Below are 7,928 nucleotides of genomic sequence, written 5' to 3' on the forward strand. Positions count from 1 at the left end.
ATATACTGACTCTGTGTAGACTGCAGTTATTTTGGGGAGGGGAGCTGGTAAGTTAAATTGCCCTATTTTCTATTCTGAAAATCATAAAAAGTCCCATTTCCAGTCTGATTATAGAGATGCATGTGCCCCAAATGGCTGAGAATAAATACAAGAAAGGCAAAAGCTGCAAAGCTAAGGGCGTGCAACAGACTCTAAGAGAAAGTCTCAGAAATACAAAGTGGCAATAAGGAACTGGAATAAGGCTGGAATTTGAAGGTCTTTTCAGTCATCTTTGTCTTTTGCTCCGTGTTTAAGGATGCACATTAACTCAATGTAATTGAAATTCCCCTTCTTGTCGATAGGTGCTTCCCTGTACAGCTCATCCACCTCCTCATCTGTAAACCGGTCTCCCATGGTTGTCAGCAGCTCTCTCAGGTAATCTTCCTGGATGGTGCCAGTTGCTTCTTCATCAAAGCAAGCAAAAGCATTTCTGATGACATCTTCTGGATCTGTGCTGTTTAACTTTTCACCAAACATCGTGAGAAACATGGTAAAATTTATGGGCCCAGGAGCCTCATTCATCATGGCATCCAGATACTCATCGGTTGGATCTTTCCCTAGGGAGGCAAGCATATCATGCAGATCTTCCTAGTCAATGGAACCATCTCTGTTCTGATCAATCATGTTGAAGGCCTCTTTGAACTCCTGAATCTGTGACTGGTCAAACATGGCAAATACATTGGATGTTGTGCGCTGGTCTTGGTCTTTGCCCTTTGGCTTGACATGGTGGCGGTTCAATCCCTGCACAGCGAGAATTGGAGCGCTTCGGTGACCCCCTCACTGCCCTGGCTGTAGCCACCAAGTCCAGTCATTATAAATCTGAATTTTTTCTTTATTTTTTATTTATTATTTCTACTGAAATTATTTTAGACATATTTTGAATATCTCTTAACCTTGCATTCATATTTTGCAACTCTGCATGTTTCTCAGCTGTACCTTTTTGTCATATTTCCAAATTATCTCTCAGTTTATGGATTCTTTGTTAACTTTAATTCAATATTTACCTTATCCATTAATTTTTTAACTTATTTTTTTTACATCCAGAAGTTCCATTTCTTTATTATTTCAAATTTGACAATTTTTTCATAAACTTTGATCTTTCCATTTGATATATTTATTTACATCTTTCATTATTGTAAACTTGTGTATCTTACTTTTTCAAGAAAATTTCTATTTTCAATTATCTCAAGTTATTAAAGTGTGACTCATTCCACTCAAAATATTTGCTGATTGTCACTCATGGTTAATTATTTCCTCGTGAATTTTAGTTTTTTTGTTTGTTTGTTTTTTTTTATTTCTGAGCTAATCTTCATTTAGTGTGAGATATTCCTTAGGTCTATATTCAACCCATGCTGCCTGAGTTGTCAGACAGTCTCTCCATAGTATTTTGTATTTTCTCCTTGGAGACATGTTAGTATTTTCTATGCTAGTAGTTTCAAACAGTAAACAGATGCAAAGCAGATACTCAAGATAACATTATATCGGGGGAGAGATTTAGTCTTTCCCCAAAGCCCAAGCACAAGCAAACCTGCTCTTTAAAAAAAAAATTAATTGTTTTATTTGAGTATAGTTGCCATACAATGTTACATTAGCTTCAGGTGTGATTCAACTTCTTATAGATTGCTATGTTCAATTCAAGTGTAGCTACCATCTGTCACCATACAATGCTGTTACAACATCATTGACTATATTCCCTACACTGTGCCTTTTATTCCCATGACTTCTTCAACCCATAAGTGGAAGCCTGTATTTCTCAGTCCCTTTCACCTTTATAAACAAGCCTGGTTTTCATATCACTGTACTTGTAGCCAGAAATTACTTCGTTCTTTTATAGTCTCTGAAGAAAGTCTCAGTTTTGTCTTCAAACAGCATAGTACTTACAGGACATAGTATTATTTCTGATTTCCTCATAATCATAAACACCCAAGACCCTCACCAAAACAAAATCCAGTGATTCCACTCCTAGTGCTGTTCCCACATTTGTTTATAGATTTATGACATTTTACTTCTCATCTGTAGGTTTCCCTTGGTTTCTTCAGTTATACATTCTTTCTTTCAACTTTACTATATTGAATATTTACTACTTTTTCATTAAGAAAAAAAAAAGTATTATCAATTTTGTGAGAACCAGAAGTAAAATACTTCAAATTTCTCAACATTTGGTTTTGGGACAGATGGCTTATATTTTAAGTCTGCCATAATGTACCTCTGAGCACAGGCTTACTTCTGTCTGTACCTTGTGAGCACTGGGGCACCAGCTACCTCTGCCTCCTAATAGAATATTCAGTCCCCATGATCCTTTTTTGCACATCTTTTTGTATTTTTTTCTGGCATGTTTTTTCTCTTCCAGGAATGAGAGTTCAACATAACTGTAGCACTTGGTTAGAGAGTATTAATATATCATTTTTGAAAGATAATTTAAATAGAAATGTTTCCACCTGTTAAGATTCACAGTATATCTGCATCCACCACGTGTGACGTTTTTTTCTTTCTCTTCTCCCAGCTGAGAAATATGCTTTGATTTTTTTTTTTTAACCCATGGCTCTTGTTAATCGAAAAAAGTAAGTGAGCCAGGTAGTATCAAAATGAATGTATGGATCAGGTCATGAACCATGAGCTCCCTCATACAGTAGTGAACAACTCTTGGTAAGCTCAAGAAAGACAATTTACATTGAGCTGGTTTCATGAGACTAAAGTTGGACTGCTAATTGTCCAGTTATATTTAGAGGAAAATTTCAAATTTTCTGTCCACTGTAAATAATAACAAGCTTTCAAAAAAAACATCTCCTTTCCTCTATCTATGTGATTTAGGTCTTAGTGCTTAAATGACTGTAATCTAGAGAGAGTGAGCAATATACCAAACTCTCAAGACATCCCAGGTCCCATTTAATTGCTGGTAGGTTCGACAATTTTTCAAGCAATGTTAGTATAAGTGCAGATATCCACCTGAAGGCTGGATTCACTTGGAATTGTCTCTTTTCCTATCAACGTATAGAAAATGTTTTGAACTTCATGAAGGTCATGCTACTGGTAGTGGTTCTGGGAAGCAGTCTAACAAGACTCGACTGCATCTCCAGCTCCCAGGAAAGAGCAACTTATCTTCTCAAGTGTGATTTTTGTCGATAGTTACTAGACAGTTTTCATATCTCAAAAGCATTCAAGCTCTGCTTTCTACATTCATATTTGTACCATAAAGATAGTGTTTGTTTGATCTTCATCTCTTTCCAAGTTTGTTTTGGCTCCAGGGCCACTGATCCATTGTGTTTCTTCACTAAAGCACTGAAAATGAACATGGATTTTATGGTGGTGTCTGAATAGAGTGAGAGTCCAAAATATGTTGATTCCCAAGGAGTCTCAAGGACATTATTATAAAACACAGATAGTTTTACTAATAAAAAGCTGTCACTATTCCTGTTTCCTTAGATTATCTTCATGATTTTACCCTCTTATATAATTTGTATCCAGCTCCTGTGTTTCATCCCTTGAAATGACAATGACTAGCCCTGAAGCTATAATTTCCACCTTTTGGAGGGAGAAATTTTTCTTTAAAGGTACAACCTGAATTAAGAGGTTATGGGATCCTACTTTCCACATGGAGGAATGTAATGAATGGAGAGATCCATAAAGTGTCCTGTTCTTAAGGGAGAGTTTTGTGTAATACAAATCTTCTACCCAACCATCTAAATTTTTTTCATTTGAGACAAGGATTAAATTTTTAAGCAAGTCATCCTATTGTTTTTCCATCCCCATAACTTTTAGAGTGAGCTAAAAACCCATTGTCCATTTAGCTCAGTCTAGGACTGTTACGGTCCTAAATTGATTATTTCATTATGCGCAAGAGAGGGAAGAAATCCGGTTTACCTAAAAACAAAACAATAACAACAAAACACCATAAATAAGGTGGTGGCTTTTAAAAAGTCACTTTTTTGAAATAAAACATGCTACCATTTGAGGAAGTACATGGAGAGCTCACATTTGCATTTATCATAAAATGGAAGGGGCTTTTTTATTCTACTTCCTGATAACATCATGGCCAGAAATGTGTACCTCTGTGTGAAGATCATTTTGACTAGCTCAGTAATATAAGTGCAGAAGAGTTTGTTGTCATTTGTCAGAAGCATGCTAATTGCTCAGACCTATTTTTTGAGAAGTAGCCTTCCCCTACCTCATTCTTTTAACAAATCTATTGTTATGCCTATTTTAATTCAGAAATAGCAAGTCTTGTTAAGGCATGTACTTAACTATTATTTAGAATTGACTATTTTTTTAGAGAATTTTTATAGGTATTTTGGGGGAGGGAATAGGTTATAAATCAATTTGTACGTGATTTGGAATTTAGTTTTTTTGGGGGATTGATTATACTTATTTTAATGTTATTTAAACATTAAAATAACATTAATATTATGATATTTCAGTTACTGACATGCCAAAGACCAGAACCTTATCATTTAATTGGCAATTTGCTGTGACCTGGGAAACAGTGTTAATAAGTACTAGGATTATACATCTTAGTTTTGCAGCAATGAAAATTCCTCCCTTCTCCCTTTGGTCTCATAGCAAGGTCAACTATAAGATATGTGATAGTAACCTTGCACCATTTTCTTTTTTTGTTTTTATAAGATTTTATTTATTTTTATGACAGACACAGAGAGAGAGGCAGAGACATAGGCCAAGGGAGAAGCAGGCTCCCTGCAGTGCTCGCTGGGGGACTCCATCCCAGGACCCAAGGATCATGCCCTGAAATAAACACAGATGCTCAACCACCCAGGTGTCCCCCATTTTCTTAAAGACAGGAAGTTTGATGAGCTATTGGTGAGCCATATATTATATCACAAATGTGAGAATACAAATTGGGTTACAATCTGTGGAGGCCAGAAAGCCATCATGAAAGAGCTCCAACCTACTCTATAATTAGGACTCCTACTTAATAAGATAGTTATTAATACATACAATGAGGAAACTCTTGAAAGACCTAGCTTGATTTTTTTAAAAAGGTTTTATTTATTTATTCATGAGACATACACAGAGAGAGGCAGAGAGATAAGCAGAAGGAGAAACAGGCTCCAGATAGGAAGCCCGATGTGGGTCTCAATCCTGGGACTCCAGGATCTTGCCCTGAGCCAAAGGCAGATGCTCAACCGCTGACCCACCCAGGCATTCCTACCTAGCTTGATTCTTCTAAACTATTATTGTTTTGTGGTAGGGCTCTCATTATCATTTCTCACATCATGGAGACCTAAGCATGGCATTACGGTTGTCATGGTTCTTATGAAAGTTAGCATCCCTCTCTATTTCACCAAACAGAATTGAACTTAGCCCTGAGCAGAGTTGTGAGTACCATAGTTCTAGTAATTCTGTTAGTGAATCTTGAGATTGTTGAGCAAGAAGTCAAACTTCCCGAACTATAACTACATATTCAACAGAAAGTATAGACTTAATACAACTTTCTGGGTTTGATGTTGATCAGTTTTCCCAGGAGAAGGCACAATTTCTAATATCAGAGTGTGGAGCACAACTGAGTATGATTTGAAGTTTCCATTTGATGTGAAAAGGATCATGTTAAAAATACTACTCCCTAATACCTACCTGTCTTCTCTATAAGTACCATGGACTTGTTTCAACACTGCTCTCTTTAATGCGTTCTGTGAACATGATGTCAGGTCATGTCAACATATTTTCTTTCCATTTATTTTAAAAGATACCATGACCATGAACATGCTCACAATGAGCAACTGTCAGTCCTATCCTGCTCTTCTTTAGATATGATTCTTCCCCTATTCTTTATTTCATTTAAAACAGTCAAGTCTGGGAAACTATAAAGCTGAGATTATCTGTCCAAATTGTCTTTTGAACACGGCATAGCAGCAAGTAGGTTTTCTAATCTTTAATGTCTTTAAATTCACCCTGGATATTTTAAAATTTTTCCATTATTCGATAAAGATAAATGCCTGGAAAATTTTCCATGGTCATATTAAATAAAATAAGACATTTAAAAAATCTACTTAAAATTTTGATTTCTTATTTACAGTTTCTGAAAGTCTAGGGAAATATTTTTTGAAGCTATATAACTGAATAAATGCATCAGAATACAGAGGACAAACAAGAAGCCATGAAAAATTAGGGAGATGAGAAGAAAAAAGCATAGACACAATAAGAATGAATTATATTACTTAAATCACCCAGAAATTTGTTCAACTTAAGAAGAATCCAAGGCCATCTTGCCCTATGTCCCAGCCCTTGTTACATTGACAGCATGCACTATAAAGGCATCTGGAACTCCTAAGACCCAGAAAGAGGGGAGTGAAATCAAGATTGACCAAAAAACCCTGAACAACATGACCTTAAGTTTCTGTTCAAATCAGAAAGGGAATTTCAATGGAAATTAATTTCAGTTATAGAAATTCTTTTTTCGTGTATACCAAGAGCTAATCCTATGCAAATAATATACAACGTCATAATTTTCACATACAACTATCTCTATTTAAAGTGTATTTCTACAGCTTTATTGGATGATTGGTTGGGGTGGTGGAAAAGTCACTACAAATATATAGGGAGAGTAACAAGAAATAAAATTAATAAATTAAGAGAGGAAGGGTGTCAAAAAATACATATTATGGCAATATGTTTCTTCATGAGCCAAAATGAATTTGTCTTCCTTCAACATATTTCCAGACTTAAACATTAGTACACTCACCATTCTCCATGCAAGATTATCTCAAAGCTCTATAACATCAAATGAATGTGTGTAATTGGACAGAGCAGGAATTACATTGGTCCATTTTATCAACAATAATTTTTAAAGACATGATTGTTAACAGTTTTCATGATATTATATACTTCATTTTTAAATTAAATTACTATTATCATGTACTGGTACAAATCTTTTCATTACATAGTTGGAAAAAACCTTTAGTTTTTGTGGCTTTGAGTGAAATATTCTAATAGCTATTTGTTTTACTTTTAAAAAATAAAAGCCTTTATTTTTACTGGCCTTAATATAGCCTTTAACAATATGATTTAATTTTCAATTTTTATTTTTATTTGTATAAAGTCTTCATGAAAGAAGCTCATGTCTTCAAAGGTTTTTTAAAATTAGAAATATGCTGGGTTTCTAGGTTAATTTAAATGATTTCAGGCTTCTTAAATACTATTTTGTTACTTAGCTATAACATATTTTCATTGTGCTAATCCAATAGAAAATTAATCTCAACATTTTATACAGCAAATTTTGGCAAACAATTATATCAGTTAAATACTAGAGTCCCATATGAGTGAAGACAATTTTTTTTTTGCTTTTGTTTTTATTTTTTAAAATTCAAGACACTTTTACTTATTGGGCACCATTTAAATAATAAATAAACTGCAAGAACTCCACTCAAAAATTTCATAGTGTAGTGAGAAAGATAAGCCAATGAACGAAAATTAAGATGAAAAATATAGTAGGAACAAAGAGAAGGGAGTGAGGGATTGGAACAATTATTGTATCCGCGTACTTATAGACAGAACTGTTTTTAGACTTCCTCGTTACTCAGAGCAGATGTCATAAAATTTGCTGTCCTGCTAAATAAATAATGGTATGAATATATTAAATGCTATTTCTAGAGTCTACTTAATTCTATTTTAATGTTCAATTTTTGACATTGAGTAAAAAAGATATTTGTATATGGAAAGACATCAAATTACTAGTATTAGTTATCCCAGAGTGGCAGAATTAAGTATAATTTTTATTTTCTTACTCAAAATTTTCCTTTTTGAAAGAAAGCAAAGATCCACTTTTCCTCAGAAAGATGTTGATTATGTAAATAAGTTAATTCTTCTTGGGTAACACATTTTCTAGAAATGAATTCATGCCTCAATAAGGGAACTAGCATATACATAACTCCTCTCTG

General features: G+C 34.4%; 1 pseudogene; it reads right to left on the minus strand.

Annotated features, from left to right (window-relative positions):
- Positions 1-261: 261 nt before the first annotated feature.
- On the minus strand, positions 262-764 carry LOC121477082 (annotated as a pseudogene).
- Positions 765-7,928: the final 7,164 nt, after the last annotated feature.

This window comes from Vulpes lagopus, chromosome 16 (assembly GCF_018345385.1).
Source record: "Vulpes lagopus strain Blue_001 chromosome 16, ASM1834538v1, whole genome shotgun sequence".
NCBI classification, from domain to species: domain Eukaryota; kingdom Metazoa; phylum Chordata; class Mammalia; order Carnivora; family Canidae; genus Vulpes; species Vulpes lagopus.